This window comes from Argiope bruennichi, chromosome 9 (assembly GCF_947563725.1).
Source record: "Argiope bruennichi chromosome 9, qqArgBrue1.1, whole genome shotgun sequence".
NCBI classification, from domain to species: Eukaryota; Metazoa; Arthropoda; class Arachnida; order Araneae; family Araneidae; genus Argiope; species Argiope bruennichi.
Genome location: NC_079159.1, coordinates 32,002,770 through 32,019,246, shown reverse-complemented (window position 1 = coordinate 32,019,246; position 16,477 = coordinate 32,002,770). Strand labels below are relative to the sequence as shown.

The window sequence follows — 16,477 nt, the reverse complement described above, 5'->3', positions numbered from 1 at the left end:
TGACTTTTCCGACATTTAAAAAATATTTATCATGCTTATCAACCTTCTTTTCAGCACTTCATTTGCCACTTTGTGATACACTGAACTAATTTACACAAGCGTACACCTAATAACCACACAATAACCATACGAAAATACATCACGTTAATATTATTAAATGTAAAAATTAATTTTTCATAAAACAGTGCACTCTAAGCGATTCACTGACTTTTAAGACATTTAAAAAATATTTATCATGCTTATCAACCTTCTTTTCAGCACTTCATTTGCCACTTTGTGATACACTGAACTAATTTACACAAGCGTACACCTAATAACCACACAATAACCATACGGAAATACATCACGTTAATATTATTAAATGTAAAAATTAATTTTTCATAAAACAGTGCACTCTAAGCGATTCACTGACTTTTCCGACATTTAAAAAATATTTATCATGCTTATCAACCTTCTTTTCAGCACTTCATTTGCCACTTTGTGATACACTGAACTAATTTACACAAGCGTACACCTAATAACCACACAATAACCATACGAAAATACATCACGTTAATATTATTAAATGTAAAAATTAATTTTTCATAAAACAGTGCACTCTAAGCGATTCACTGACTTTTCCGACATTTAAAAAATATTTATCATGCTTATCAACCTTCTTTTCAGCACTTCATTTGCCACTTTGTGATACACTGAACTAATTTACACAAGCGTACACCTAATAACCACACAATAACCATACGAAAATGCATCACGTTAATATTATTAAATGTAAAAATTAATTTTTCATAAAACAGTGCACTCTTAGCGATTCACTGACTTTTCCAACATTTAAAAAATATTTATCATGCTTATCAACCTTCTTTTCAGCACTTCATTTGCCACTTTGTGATACACTGAACTAATTTACACAAGCGTACACCTAATAACCACACAATAACCATACGAAAATACATCACGTTAATATTATTAAATGTAAAAATTAATTTTTCATAAAACAGTGCACTCTAAGCGATTCACTGACTTTTCCGACATTTAAAAAATATTTATCATTCTTACCAACTTACTTTTCAGCACTTCATTTGCCTGTTTCTGCTAAACTGAACTAATTTACTTAAGCGTACACCTAATAGCCATTCTCATAACCATCATTCTCATATTATTAAGAGTAAAAAAAATTTCATAAGACAGTACACTCCTTAATTAATTTATATTCTGATTTTTCAAAAATATATGAGACTTATGCTCACAGAAATTTATTTAATTATTCAGAAATCTTTACCATTCTTAACAACCTACTTTTCAGCACACCATTTGCCTTTTTGTGATCCACTGAACTAATTCACTCAAGCGTACACCTAATAACCAAAAAAACGAAATGTGCAAACCAGAAGAATTTTATACCGGTTGCTTCATTAAAAGAACACCTGCGGTATTATGCAGGCACAAGAAACAGAAAAGACATCATCAAACACATCTATGGCGCTACCATTTTTCTCACATATTACTGAATATGATTTTACTTTTACAAATCATCCTACGGTGTCGGCATCTCCATTACGCGGGTCCCGAGATCTTAGAAAAAGATTAATTAGAGAATGGGAACTTGCCTGCCTTCCCATGTCGGCATCAACTTAAATCCGTATGAATATTTAAACCTTTACAAAACAAGTCAGTGTTATTATTTTTCCCTTTTGTTTTTAATCTAGAGCCGAGAAAAGTAATCAAACATTCATAATCCCCACCTCGGCCTCTAACTAATTGAAATCTCGGTGCGCTGCGAACGGGCAATGATTTAATCCCACTTTCTCAACCCTCCCCACCCATGTCTGATGTCTTGGAGAATCTCATTACCGAAGGTGGGTGGCAGACCCTACCGTTTCTCATCCCTTCCTCAAGAATTTGTTTGGTAATTCCTTTTTTCTTTTTTTTTTTTCCCCTAGGTCGTCATCCACCCCTACACTTTGCTTTTTCTACCTTTTTCGGTGCCTTTGAACAGACCGTCGTAGCGCAGCAAATAATTACTTTTCAACTCGCAAAAACAAAGGCATTGTTGTTAATTGTGGGAGCAGATTTAAAATTATAAACTTTCGGTTGGGTTTTTATCCTCCTTCACGCTACCGTAAGTAATGAAAACGTAACGAAAGGAAAATTGTAATAGATTAAACGAGAGTCCATGTCCTTTTTATTCTTCAGACAAAACTAGCTTCAATGAATACAAATATTTCATCATTAAAATATTCTTAAAGTAGCCCTTAATTAATCCCAAGTATAAAATTAGAATTTAGTGAAGTAAATAAAGACAGCAAGTATTAGTAATACTGCATTTTGCAATTTTTTGAAGGGTGTTAATATCTGTATTTACTTCTTGGAAGATACATAAGCGCCAATTTTAACTTGCATACCAAATTAACCATAAATAATATTCTCCCCTTCCGTTTTGAGTTTATTTCGAATTAAAGAGATGAGAATCGGGAATTCATTTTACGATTGACCAGTTTGTAGCAAATACTGTAAGAGATCCTTAATTCTGGTATCAACACCACATGCAATATTTTTCAATTATAGTGTTCAATAAATAGTTAAAATAATGTCAATAAATAGTTAAAATGCATTGAATATACCGCTAACCATTGACTTGGCCTAAAATTAAAAACTGATTCACAATTTTGGTGCCAAAATCTCATGCCAAATTTCTGAATTAATATATAATTGTGTGTGTGTGTGTGTGTGTGTGTGTGTGTGTGTGCGTGTGTGTGTGTGTGTGCGTGTGTGTGCGTGCGTGCGTGCGTGCGTGCGTGCGTAATACTATGATTTTATCCAAAAATCTATTATAAACCTACAAAGATGATGTTAGAATTATGAGTCAAAATTCATCAAAGTAATAGATTTTGGAATTGCCATGGTCCTGGATCGGCAGACTTAATTCTAAAAATGAAGTCTAAAAAAAGGTGATATACTAAAAAAGATCTAATTTAAATTGCTTGATCATTACAATATAATTATGGAAAATTCAAAATCCAAAACTCAAGAAGCAAGGAGTTGGTGTACAGTGGAACAATCCAAAAGGCTCAATAACAAATATCTACACTTTATTCAACACGAAAATATGAACTCAAACAATGAAACACGGTCGAAACATACACAAGAACAGCAGCACATAAATAAAAATTCGGTAGTAAACAACTATAATAGCATAAAGCGCTCAGAGAGAACTCCGCAGAAAAGACCTCCCTCGACTATTTACACCTCTCGAATATCTGCCACTCTCCACTGACTACTCGTTAGTGCTGAAATCGACTTAATACTGATTGGCTACTCAGCACATGACTGACTGCAGCTCTGTCTCACAGTTTTTTTATAGTTTCCGTGACACAGCGATGAAAGTTATACAAAAATCACATAATTCGTGCCCTAATGGACCTACCATCAAGATTCTTGTTTTTTCTGGTATCTACGCTTTTATCGCCAAAGCCATCAGGTCACCGAGAACGTTTGCAACGTATGGGGGGGGGTCATCGATCCAACTTTCATTCAACAGCTATTACTACTTTTATATAACTGTCTTTCTTACAAGCAGATTTCCTGCACTGGAAAACGATAAAAACAAATTCTAACAATATTAATGCCATAAAATTCTAATCGTCTTCAGAAAATGTTAGACCTGATTTTATCGAACCATATAAATAGGTAATTGTAATTTGAATTTGAAATATTTTCGACAAAGATGATTAAATATGCTTGATAGAATTTTCATAAATCCACTCGAAGATATGATAATACCAAGACGGTATGTTCGCAAGAAAATATTTCAATTTTATTTCTATTCTACGGAAGCATGATTCCATTCCATTTGCTTAAAGTACTATCTCTACCCCAGCTAAGCTTATAAGTAATATTTCATGAGATATTTCATGTACATACGTCACACATCTATACAACCTTAAGTGCTAATGCATATCCTTTTTAAATCAAATATATAAATGTATTGATTTGCTGTAGCTTTTATAAGAACTGCATTTTATACAAATTTCTTGCAACTTATCTCTACGAAAATTCCATTTTCAATTTTCGAATTCATTGTATAAAATCCAATTTCTCTGTTGAAAAAAACGAAAAGAAAAGTAAAGTAAAACTCTATAAATAACTTCTCTTCACAAAGTTATAGATCTAACTCTCTATTAATACGACTGACTCGTTCAGTTCGGATTTCTTATTTTTATATATCTTCCTAATGTGTATTTTCACAAAAATATCTTTCTCTCAATACATTGTTGCAATCTGTATCTTGAGGAAAACTAATTAAGTTATGAATTTCCATTTGTAAATCGATCTTTCTTCAAACATGCCATACTTCGAGTTCTTCATCCATAATAGAAATACCAACTTCTATGGCATTACCCAGAAATTTTCATTATCAATGTTAATATCAGCATAGTGGCAACACATACCGAAGTGTTAGAGTTTCCTTCAAATAAATCATATGGCGCTTCCATTAATAAAATTTCGATACAAGTAAAGTTTTATTTTGATTCCACAATAACCTCATAAACTTAATAAACAAACAAGTTTATAAAATCGTTTTTAAAGAGCACTTTCATTAGTGTATTGAAATATATAATGTTTTTTTTTAAATTTCAATTATTTATAGTCTTTAATTCATAATTCAATTTTAAAACATTATTGAAACCTTTCTTTTCTCGAATTCACTACTAGATGGCATCACCAGTATGAAATCAAAATTGCATTGTAAAAATTATTAAATGGTGTTTCTTCACTGAAATATATAATTGTACAAAATTTTAAAATTCTAACACATCAGGAAGTGAAGGAATAATTGATAATGAAATTAAATCTTTAGAAACATATACAAATAAGAATATACCGCATGATTTTTTTTCCCCTTTCTTTTTCAATGAGAGCATAATTTTAAATACCGGATTTGTAGATTTCATATCTTTCTTTTCTCCTCATAAATATAAAAGAGGTTTCATTTCCCTGAATTCATAAAAATTCTATCTTCAACAACTGAAAGAAAATCTTTGATTGATATAAAAAGTACTTTCAACGCTAATGATGTTCGTCTGTGTTTGAGGCAAGAACTCTTTATTTCTACCATTCATTTTTCTCTGCTGTGGTATAATACTTCTTTGCGTGAAAAATGTCTTTTTCCCTCTCGACATTATTACTAAACTCGAGATTAATACTTTCCTTTCGGCTCGTAGCTCCATTTAATATCAATTCCAATTCTTCAGAAATTCAGATGTCCTCTCTCTTTCTCTCACAGTCCTCTTTTGCACGAATGATTTATGAGTGAACCATTAATCACTTAAGCTTTATTCTTTCAGGATTGAAATCTCACACAATTATCCCATTTCCTCACCAAAACTTTAGTTTTGTCTTTTCTTTTTCTTCCGATTTCTCTCTCTTTTCTTGCAGAAAGATTGGACGAGAGGGAACTCTTTTATTTCAAAGAAAACTATCAAACCGTGGAAAAGACGAATACGCTTCCAATGGGTTCGAGTTTTTAAACGGCGTCGAATTCGTCCCTAGGGTAAAACCATCCATCTATGTAGCCCCTTCCGCCCACTGGGGTGCAAGGAATGCCGGTACACCCCCACCAAGAGAAACGGGCCATCTATTTCAATTTGGGCCGCTACCTTCATATCGGATACCATTTATTTTGTCCCTTTAGGTTCCAATTGGGTTTCTCTTTTTGCGTCCCTGGCTTCCTTTTTCGGCCCAAGAGAATGCGGATTTCTCACCGTAATCCCGCTTTTTTTCCCTTTTCTTTTCCCTTTCTCTTCTTCGTTCACTTATTTATTGAGCATTCCAACATTCCTCTAATTGGGACGGGCTAAGACCGTTGCTACTAGAGAAAAAAAGAATAGGGATCGAAAACTGGAGAGAAGGGGAAAAAAAAAAAAAGAATACTTCGAATTCCCTAATGATGAAGTAGTATCCTCGATTTGGTGGCTCGTTTTTTTTTTACTCCCCCCTCCCCGCTACTGCCTATGGCACTGTATCAGAATACAGCACCATTTGTAAAGTATCCGTTCTTAATTGCGTTTATTATTTTTGTACTTCTTTATTAGGAATTCGGTTTCTTCGTTTCTTTATTGAAGGAAAGAATCTCGCGTACTAAAACTTTGTTCTGATAAGTCAGAAAAAAAAAAGAAAAAAAATCCTAGGATTGGGATTTTTTTTTCCCCCTAAAGAAAAAGTTGTTTCAAGAATTCTTCATTTGGCTATGAGATTCTTATTATAATTATTCTAAATTTCCCTCAGCTCCATCTGTATCAGAGGTCAATGATTAAATATGCTACATGAATGCCGCGTCTCGAAATTAAAACAAAATTAACTTAAAGCCGGCTTTGCTACTTTGAACAGTTGTCAGACGTTGATGGCTTTTTTTACGTCAATCCTCCCCCCCCCCTTTCCAAATACCTATAACACATAAAGGATAATGGCTCATGAAGACCTACTTAATGTATATGACCCCTAAAAATATGGCGAATCTTCTATGGAATCGAGGCTTGAAGCCGATACTTTATCACAAATTATAGAAGACTTTTTTTTTTCTCGGACCTAGAGAGAAAAGGATCATCTAATAGGCAGCTGCCTAGTGGCTCTGCAATTTTGGAGGGCTCTCAGAACTCAAGAATTTCCATGGTATTCTCAAATTATTCTCGGATCTAAAGAGCGAATGATCAACAAATAGGCAGCTCCTCAGAGACCCTGTAATTTTGGGAATCTTTAAAAACTCAAAAATGTTTATGGTGTTTTCAAGTTTATCTAATTTTATGTCTTCCTTTAATTTCTATGATCATGCACTTGAGTATATTCGAATTAAAATAAAATACTTTCTTAACTTTTAGAAGGTTATTAAAAAATATTTTGTTTATGTATATTATTTTTGGTGAGTAAACTGATTCCATACTTTATTTTCAGTTAGCTCTATATCTAAAATTCTATTACTATTGTATAAATTTTTTTTAAAAAAGGCGTTTAATCTCGCATTTAGTACAAGTTAAACTATCTTTTTTTTAACACAAACAGAGCAGAAAAGAAGCCAAGTTACAATGCATTTACATGAAATGGTACAGTTCCGAATAGAAAAAGATTATTTCCTAGTTTAGAATTTCCAACATGAAATGTCATAATCACTTATTTAGAAAGAAAATTATTAAAATCAACAAATATGAATGGACCAGAAATGACGATTCTACTACTGCATTTAGCTTACAGATAAATTCTCTCATAATGACGTTTTTTTGTATATATTGCATCAATTAATAAAGACAATTCATCCATCTGATTCAGTCAAAATTAGCGATTTTCATTAAATATCTTTCTTCCCAGTTTCTCGCTTCCACCAACAGCAAATGCAAAATTTATCTTCCCTAATGCAATCTCTGGAGATAACTTAAGATATAGTCCAGAAAACATTGGTCACTTTAGCTTTCTCTGAGCATTATTCGCCCTTCCCTTCTACGAAACAAAGACGCAATTCCTTCATCCCCAAACCCAGGTATACCTATACATGCCCCACTAACACTTAAAAGCCCCCTCCCCCGGCTCCAAAAATGAAAAACGGCTCAAAGGATGCCACCAGGCAGAAACGTATAACGAATGCCACTGGGCATCACCACAGCCGCCCATAAAGCTAGATTAGGGAGGCCAGGGGCCCAATATTACGCGGGCCCCGCGGGTGCCCTAACGTCCAGGCAGATGTTTAATGGCGGCTCTTCCCCAAATAAAGAAAGATGGGCGCAGATTTCCTCCACAAAAGGTTTCCAGCGCTGGAAAGTGGGAACAAGCGCCGCTAAAGAAACGATGGTTATATTTCAAATGCGAAAACTGCCATTTTGTAAGACAAGACAATCGGAATGGCTACCTCCTGGACATCGGTCAAGGTGTTTGGTCAGTAGGATAAGAAGGAGATGTATTCTTCGTAGGTGAAGGCTAAAGTTAAGAAATCTAAATATGACAGACGTAATAAGAGCTTTTAAACTTTTCACAGCAATTTATGAAATATGGGCTGTAATTTTATTCTGAGAATCTACCTGTGGCCGAAAATTTAATTTGTTGGAACCGAAAGTACAGAAAGTAGAACAACAAAATAGGGAAATAAGGTATAAAAGGTCATAAGGATAAGGTATTATTAATTATCTTTTTGTTGTTGTTGTTGTTATAAATAGATTTGTATATCGTTTCCCCCTCATTATGCATTATTTATCAATCAATAGTTTTAGTAACACTAATTTTCCCTTTTGCTTTCTAGACGTAATTAGATTGACTTCTAAACGAAGCATTCAACATTAAAATATATTTACTAAAAGTACGTTTATTTGTAAAATTAACATGACTGTAACATTCTGCAAACTGAGTAATGAAAAAATCACAGAATGCAATATGATGTGTTAGCACGTATAATATAACATTCTACGACGCGAACTGTTGGATTCGGATCTATTAAATATTTGTGTCTAGTAAATTCTTGGAAAGTAAATGCTAGCCTAAAAAAGGGTTTCATAACATTCTAATCAGATTTTTACATAATCTCGAATTAGTCAGAATTTCTATGTTTTCCTTAATCAACGTTAAAGGCGTGTTAAGGCATGAGAAGGTTTTTTTTTTTTAACTTAAAATTTTTTTATACTTAAAATAATTCTTCAATAACATCAAATTTCCTTCAATTTTAATGATTTTTTTTTCAAAAATTCACTATATAAACAAGGTTTCTAATTATGCTTTTTATTGACGTAATGAATACAAATCAATTTTATCATTTCATCATATCTTCACTAGCGAAATTTTGCCAGGTAACACGTTAAGCACCAAGCTTATTTTAGCATCCTTTCTGTCTAGTCGGCAATATCGGACTGAGGACAACCAATGGTCTAAGTACATTTGCGATAACACTGCATAGAATGATATATATTATTTTGTGATTTCTAGATTAAAATTTATTCAAAGAATATTATTTTTGAAATAAATATCGTCAATCAACAATGACGAACGCATTATATTATAATGTCAGTCACAATAACTGATGTGGCCTGAATGAAAAGCACAAGTCACTCACTGGTGGCTGACATAGCATTTAACGTGTTACTCAATAAAACATCAATGTTCGTGACGAAACAATAAAACACTCCGTCACGACTCACAGTTTCTAAGGGGATTTCACAGCAGCATCGTGACTGACGTAATACTATGTCAACAAAGGCAGTCACACGTTGTTGTATTGTATTGAATCGCTTTGAGTACTCGAGCAGTCGTGGCCGAGTGGTTAAGGCGATGGACTTGAAATCCATTGGGGTTTCCCCGCGTAGGTTCGAATCCTACCGGCTGCGAGAATTAACTTTTACTTGAAAGTACAGTTTTTGTTATTGCTTTTTGTCTAAATATTCGACAAGTATTTGTTATACGTGGCAAAGTATTTGTAATTTGTGGTACCATTTCTTTACTTGTATGTTCAAGAACACATATATCAAAGAATTAAACAAAAGATAATCATAAATCCTGCTCTTTTGTACATGATTTATGGTATCTTACGAGCAAACATTTTTCATCTCTGCAATGAAAATAATTTTAAAAGTTAAAGAAACATTTCTCCAGCTCCAATCACTGCTCCGATTTCGAAAGTTTTTATTTCATATGAAAACTCGTGACTTCTAGATATACCGTCAAGATAGCATGTTCCCTCCAATCACATTTTTTAAAGTTTCGAAAATACAACTTTAAGTATACATTCTTTATCAAAAAAAATCCTCTAACCACAACCACTCTATCAATTTCGAGAAATGTTTATATAGCATGAATATAAATATTTCGGATAGATTGCATGATCTATAGATATATCACCATTGTCTTATATAGAGCTCATGCATAGCTTACCCAACCACCTCCAGTTTCGAAAGATATTGAAAAATAAAACTTTGGCAGTGTCTCTAATTTCAAAAACTAGAGAGATTTCCTTAATTTTATTCGCCATTTTGAATACATTTAACTAATTAGTCTTTTATTATCAGGTATAATATTAAAAATCTTTCTTTTATTTTGATAAAATGCAATTCATCAAAATTAAAATATGATTAGATTGGTGCTTTTAAATTAAAACGAACAGCTGATCGGCGAAGGCGGCACTAAAATAACTATTGTTAATGTTATTTTATACTCAATTGATCGAACTGCAGCTGATAAATGTGCTAAAACACATTCAAATTCATAATCTGGAACCTGTAAAGCCTCTCAACATTTAAAATCTTGTTAAAATGCCAACCAATTTATGCCTATTCAATTTGTAAGTGTTATTAATATTTAATTTGAATATTATTTTTTTAGCTTTGCGTTTTAATTCGTACAAATACTCCCTATGTGATTTTATATTTCATGTATTTATTCTTTTTTGTGATTTTATAATCGTTTTGTATTTTATATATTTATTCATTTTTGAGATTTTGAAATTCTTTTGTGTTTTATATATGTATTCTTTTCATGTTATTCTGTATTACTCTTTCATTGCTTTTGTGTTATATCTTATTACTTTTCCATTTGATAAGCATACTTTCTTATTATTCTTTTTTTGAATGAGTGCATTCATTTTTTTCACGTTCTTCCTTATTCTTTAATATTTTATGCATTCAGTTTTTTGAGTCATTGCTTCACATTCTTTCGGGTTTTATTACTTTTTAATTCTCTTTGTTAATTTTTATTATGTATATTTTCTATACATATATTTCAGTTTCATATGTATTTGTATTTCATTTTTTTTAAATCATCACATAAATCAGTGTTTTTTTCTACTGATGTGATGTGTCCATCACATCAGTCAGTCCGTCCATCACATAAATCAGTCAATCCGTCCAATTAGCCAGAAATTGCTAAAATTCCAGGCTCACGGCCATGAAGATATGATCTGTTTCTTCTGTTCATTTGATTTGTGATACTACACTAAGCATTACCGTATTTCGGCTAACATAGGCAGATATTTCATCCAATCTTAAAAGTTTTAAAACGAAATATTCAGTGATTTTTCCCTCTTTTTTTTTTTTTTTTTTCTACAAGAAAGTCGACAATACGGGCATGATATGAAATACCACTTCCACAAAAATATCTCAAATTCCAAAAATAGCAAACTACAGATACAAAAAAAAAAAAAAAAAAAAAAAAAAAAAAAAAAAAAAATAGAAATCGAACTCGAACTCGACAATGCATGAATAGTGCTGCGTGGGTGAATAATAAAAAATTCTGTTGTCTTTGTAAGATTTAATTTCGAATCTTTTAGTATCTCTACGCACGCTCTTTACTATGAAATCCGAGTATATTTTTAAAAATACAGGCACGAGTTCTACCCCGTGATTATCTTCACACACGGATAGGGAAGACACGAAGACCGACACCTGACGAAGGGGCGATGCGGTCACCATGGCAACGGGAAGAGACGGTGAGTGTTTCCCCGGCAACCGAAAGGTGCTTTTGATGTATGGCCGCCCTGGGAGCGCGTGAAGAGAAAATTGCATCTTGGTGGGGCGTCTTGCATCCGAGAACGCGCCATTTTGTGACGGTTTATTTGCCTGACCTCTCTCCCCCTCCTCTCACGTCGGCCGGATGCTGGAACTAGAGAGGGGACTGCTGTGTGTGAAGTCCCTCTCACACCGAATCAGGGCAAACGGGGTTTTCCTTTTGCTGAACTGTCTCTTTAGAGACAACTGTCATGCTGACATGATGTAGAATTTGCGTCGGGGAAAATTGCCATTATTTGTTTTCGTTTAGATGTAGCATGCGGTCGCGGAATAGGAAAGTGGCTGCAACCCTTGGTGGAGATTTTAGAGGGGAGGAGGCGCTTTGTTTTGACATTAATTGCGAGTGATGGTAAGGATGATGAAGGAATAAAACATTTACTCAGTCTGAAGAAGAAATAAATTCGCATAGAATTGAAAATATATGGTGTGAGTACATGAAAAGTAGGCTTTCAATGTAGCGACTTTATTTCAAGTGTAAAAAACTTCAAATTCCTCTTGCAGTTAGCTGCGCATGTTAATAGAAATCTGGTACAAAATAGGTAACAGCGGGAGGAATGAAACTAAAGTTACAAAATTAAAAATGTGATATAAAATAGTTAGCAGCGAGAGGAATGAAATTAAAGTTACTAAACCAGAAATCTGGCATAAAATAGTTAGCAACGAGATGAGTAAAACTAAGGCTACAAAATTAGAAATCTGGCATAAAATAGTTAGCAACTAGAGAAGTGAAACTGAAGCTACAAAATTAGAAATCTGGTATAAAGTAGTTAGCAGCGAGAGGAGTGAAACTAAAGTTACTATATCAGAAATCTGGCATAAAATAATTAGCAACGAGATGAATGAAACTAAAGTTAAAAAATTAGAAATCTGGCATAAAATAGCTAGCAACAAGAGAAGTAAAACTAAAGGTACCAAATTAGAAATCTGGTATAAAATAGTAAGCAGCGAAAGGAGTGAAACTAAATCTATAAAATTAGATATCTGGTATAAAACAACTGGCGACGAGAGGAGTGAAACTAAAGTTACAAAATTAGAAATCTAGTAGAAAATACTTAATAGGGAGAGGATTGAAATTAAAGCTACAAAATTAGAAATCTGGTATAAAATAATTAGCAACGAGAGGAGTGGAACTAAAGCAACAAAATTAGAAACGCCGTGTTATGAATCCTACTAAATAGGCGCAGAGTACGATTAGGTAGAATTACCATTTACAGTGGATGTATATAGCAATGCGTACGTGATATTAAGAACGGCGATTTCACCAAGTTATTTTTTGTTTTAATTACTTAGACATACATAAAGTTCTATGCACATTCCACTATAAATGTCAGTTCCATTAACAATGTGTGACCACAAAATTCTGGTTAAATCGAGCTGGAACTACTATAAGGAACTAACAATACACCGTTTTCTTGTTTTGGAGTTTTTATTTCACTTACAAAAGTATCGATGTTAATTATTTTAAACTAAAAGCTACGTCACAAGCCATCAATTAGAGAAATGTCAAATTTTAACTAAAATTTTTAGGTTTATCAAAATTCCGGATAAATGTAAGCTACTTCATATTTATAAATGTTTTGAAATAATTATTTTAAATAACATTATTATGTATATTATTTGTTTGCTATGCAATATTTTTCTTCTATTATATAGTCATATTCTAAATTATTAAAAAGTATTAATTTACAACTCTATAACAATTGAAAAGAAAAAAAATCTGAATAATAAATCAAATCCATAAACTGTAGGAAATATTTAAAATCCTAAGATTGTGGAACCGTCTCTACTTTTGCTGAAAAAGTCTCACTGTGCTATAATATCGACATGGATAATAATTTTTACCATTTTTTTCCAATGAATATTTTAATTTAAAATATTAATTTTTTAAAAAATTCTCTTAAATACTTATCTAAATATCAAATTTCATCCTTATTTTAGTAAAAAAATCACTAACTCATATTAAACAAATCAGTTTCAAATTATTTAATTATTGTTTTTTATGGGGGGGGGGGTATTTTTTGCTTTTCTTTTTGTCAATTCCATAAACAGAAGGCCGCAAAAAATTTCAAGCCATATTCTTTTAGAGTCTCGGATATTTATATTTATACGCAAAAATAAAGAAGAAAATATGTTGGCGAAAAATGTTTTGACGAAATTTGTTCAAATACTATTTTAAATTCTAATTATTTTAATTCATTATAAATTAACCATCATTTCATCACAAAATAGCCATCATATTAGTCAACAGGCATGTCTATTGCTGCTAGTTAAAACAATAAAATAAAAAGCTGTCTTGTTTCTTGCAGTATATAAAAGATTTAAAAGAGGGTGTTTTTTTTAATGATTCTAAAATCCGACAAATTTCTGATGCGATTTCTTCGACAAAACTATCAAATCCAAAATGTCAAATACAACGAACACCGTTCCATTATCTTTTCTCTTTAATCCATTCAGTAATTATTCACCATTAACGATCAAACCCGCGGAGAGAATGAAAGATATTCATAAACTTAACGTGAATGGAATGATAACCTGTCATAATAACGATAATCAAAAAGCATTCATTACATCAACAACTAAAAAGAGAAACCTCTAACAACAATAAACCAATCCTTGAAATACAGAGAAAATTTAAACGTCCAAAACTTTAGTACACGATGACACATTTTTATTTCTGCCGAAACGGCTTTAATGCGCTCGAATCAACGTTGGACATCAACCCATACCATTTCCTTCCATATATTTAATCAAATATTTAAAACATTAACACATGAAAAAAACCTCTTAAATACTCGTTAAATTTAAAGGTCCTGAAAGTGCCATTAGTGCAGTAATTACATCCGATACTGTCACATAGCTAATTTATTCAAGATGTGCCATCTTTTTCGGCAATAACCTATTACCACTGAATCAGAGACGCCAAGATTTGGAGCCAGGCTCCTATAAAGAATCGAGGAGGAGCCACATCGTTAGGCTGCGACATAAGTAGCCAAAGCAATCTTTTTAACGCCAGGGAATTAAGAAATGAATATTTAAACACGGCAACGAGAAGAAGTTATGACATGGTGGGGCAGGGGGAAAGAGACTGGGAAAACATTTCTTTCATTGTTTCGAGGAGATTTTTCAGAATGCAGAAGAATAAATAACGAAAGAAAATAATTTTTCAAAAATATACCACTTAAAATTGTAGAATAAAGCCAATTTGAACTTTGGCTTCGTGCAAACGATGCTTGTCCATTATAATGATGGATTATACAGAATTAGCTATTCTTTTATGAGGGGTTAAAATTTTATATTTAAATGAGCCCATGAATATCACAAGAATTATATCGTTTCAATCGATTAATAGAAAATTAAACTAAATAGTAGCGAAATAATTCGGGGAAAATTTTTAACTTCTGTTACAAGGAGATTGGCAAGGAGATTAAAATGGAGAATAAAAAAAATGAGATTAGCTTTTCAAATATATCCAATTTAATATCTAGAATAAAAATGGTTTGATCTTTGGTTTCGTAAAACGCTTAGACTTTGAACCAATATAATTCATAAATTATGACCCAATATATTTCTCAATATACCCATGCCATGTAGGATTATAAAGATGTTAACCATTTATCAATTTTTCTTAAGAAAGATCAAAATCTTATTCTTAAATGTGCCCATAAAATTTCCAACATGGAAAAAAAATTATTAAAAATACGTATGAAAAAAAAGAAGAAGAATAGGAAAAAAAGCAGGGAAAATGTTCGAGTGTTTCAAGGAGATTTACAGAATAAAAAAGAATAGCAAAGGCAGATTTTTTTTTAACATGTGCCATTGAAAATTTGATAGAAGTTTATATATATATATATATATCTCAGTATTAAACATAATAAAATGAAAGATGCATAAAAATGAAACAAATAAAGTCGAAACATTATTGAAAATATGCATGAATAAAGAAAAGAAGAGTAATGGAAAGAAGCAGAGAAAATGCTCTACTATTTCAAGGAGATTTACAGAATAAAAAAGAATAGCAAAGGCAGATTTTTTTTAACATGTGCCATTGAAAATTTGATAGAAGTTTATAGATATATATATATCTCAGTATTAAACATAATAAAATGAAAGATGTATAAAAATGAAACAAATAAAGTCGAAACATTATTGAAAATATGCATGAATAAAGAAAAGGAAAATAATGGAAAGAAGCAGAGAAAATGCTACTATTTCAAGGAGATTTACAGAATAAAAAAGAATAGCAAATGCAGATTTTTTTTTAACATGTGCCATTGAAAATTTGATAGAAGTTTATATATATATATATATATATATATATATATATATATATATATATATATATATATATATATCAGTATTAAACATAATAAAATGAAAGATGCATAAAAATGAAACAAATAAAGTCGAAACATTATTGAAAATATGCATGAATAAAGAAAAGAAGAGTAATGGAAAGAAGCAGAGAAAATGCTCTACTATTTCAAGGAGATTTACAGAATAAAAAAGAATAGCAAAGCAGATTTTTTTTAACATGTGCTATTGAAAATTTGATAAAAATTTTTATTTATATCTCGGTATTAAACAAAATAAAATGAAAGATGCATAAAAATAAAACAAATAAAGTAAAAACATTATTGAAAATACGCACGAATAAAGAAAAGAGTAATGGAAAGAAGCAGAGAAAATGCTCTACTATTTCAAGAATATTTACAAAATAAATAAAAAAAAAAAATAGCAAAGCAGCGGTGTTTTTTTTTTTTTTTTTTTCTTTTTTCTTTTTTTCTTTTTTTTGCACCTGTGCTATTGAAAATTTGATGAAATTTTTATATATAGTGTCGTAAAACAAAATAAAACAAGAAATGCCTAAAAATAAAGATTACAAAATAATTACTATACATTTAATTCATTATTGTGAAATCAAAATTTAATACTTAAATGTGCCATGA

The 16,477-nt window shown here is 31.7% G+C and overlaps 1 protein-coding gene and 1 non-coding gene across 3 annotated transcripts in view; one reads left to right on the top strand and one right to left on the bottom strand.

Moving 5' to 3' along the window:
- Window positions 1-16,477, bottom strand: part of LOC129984383 (BTB/POZ domain-containing protein 9-like) — a 203,546-nt gene that overhangs the window by 84,316 nt on the left and 102,753 nt on the right. The gene's annotated exons all lie outside the window — the stretch shown is intronic.
- Trnas-uga (transfer RNA serine (anticodon UGA)) lies at window positions 9,278-9,359 on the top strand. Its single transcript has one exon. It is a non-coding gene; the product is annotated as a tRNA-Ser (tRNA).